General features: G+C 69.5%; 1 protein-coding gene across 1 annotated transcript in view; it reads right to left on the bottom strand.

Moving 5' to 3' along the window:
• TP53 (tumor protein p53) overlaps window positions 1–920 on the bottom strand; it is an 11,007-nt gene extending 10,087 nt beyond the window's left edge. The window contains 1 exon segment of the mRNA XM_082781493.1: window positions 826–920. The gene's annotated coding sequence lies outside the window, so the exon portion shown is untranslated.
• Between the last annotated feature and the right edge of the window lie 326 nt (window positions 921–1,246).

Below are 1,246 nucleotides of genomic sequence, written 5' to 3'. Positions count from 1 at the left end.
GGGGGGGCTGACCAGTATGGGCCAGTTTGGGGCCCCCCCCAGCCCTGCGGGGATGGGAGCAGCTGGACTGGGAGCTCCCCATAAAGGGACCCCAAAAGGACCCCCCCCATACGCAGGACCCCATGGGGACCCCTCCCCATACGAGGGCCCCAAAAGGACCCCCCCCAAAGAGGGACCCCAAAAGGACCCCCCCGCAAAGAGGGACCCCATGGGAACCTCCCCCCAAACAGGGATCCCAAAAGGACCCCCCCCCATTGAGGAGACCCTAAAGAGACCCCCCCCACCCAAACAGGGACCCCAAAGAGACTCCCCCATAGAGCGACCCCAAAAGGCCCCCCCCATACAGAGACCCCAAAAGGACCCCCCCACAGAGGGACCCCGGCTGTGAGGACCCCAAAAGTTTCCTGTTGCCCCCCCCCCCCCCCAAAAAAAAAACAGCCCCCCTGTGTCCCCCCCCAAAACCCTCCTTCCCCCCTTCCCCCCCCCCCCATCCACCCCAGGAGCCCCCGCACCCCCCCCCCCCAGCCCAAGGACCCCCCAAAACACCTCCAGGAGGGGCTGTGGGGGGGTCCCCCCAACCCCCCCAGCACCTCACAGCCCCCCCCGACCCCCCCACCCCCCCACTCCCGGCCCCCCCCCCAAAATCACAGGCCTGGGGGGGGGGAGGGGGGCTCAATACAGGGCCCCTGCAGCGCCCCCCGCGCCCGGGACCCCCCCAGGGGGGGTACCCCGAGGTTCCCCGTGCCCCCCCCGAGCCCTCACCCCCCCGGCACCCCCCCAGACCCCCTCCCCGAGCCCCCTCCGGGCCCCCCCGGCCCCCGCCACCTCCGTTCGCGGCGCCGCCGCCTCCGCTGCACGCGCTGGGGATTCCCCTGCCCTCAGCAGGCGCCGCCCTGAAGCCGCCGCGCCGCCATCTTGGGTGAGGGCAAAGGGCCGGGCAGCGCTGGGAGATACCAATTGGGCTGTGGGGGGGGGTGTGGGGGGGTTCCCCTTTTAATTAATAGTCATTAATAAGGGCGCAGAGAGTCCTTATTACGCTACCGCTCCCAGCCGTGGCCGGGTGTGCTTCCCTAGCCCTGTTGCGGGATACTGGGAGCACTGGGGGATACTGGGAGCACTGGGGACCCCCCTCCCGCCCGGCCCTGCATCGTCCCAGTGCCACCAGTAACGGCGTTCAGGGAGTGCTAGAGGGAAAACTGGGAGCCCCCCTCAAGCATCTCTGTGGGATCCCAGTTACACCAGTACA

Source organism: Aythya marila (genome assembly GCF_965140915.1).
Source record: "Aythya marila genome assembly, chromosome: 31".
Lineage (NCBI taxonomy): Eukaryota > Metazoa > Chordata > Aves > Anseriformes > Anatidae > Aythya > Aythya marila.
The sequence above is the reverse complement of the archived record's forward strand: the minus strand, read 5'-3'. Positions and strand labels throughout refer to the sequence as shown.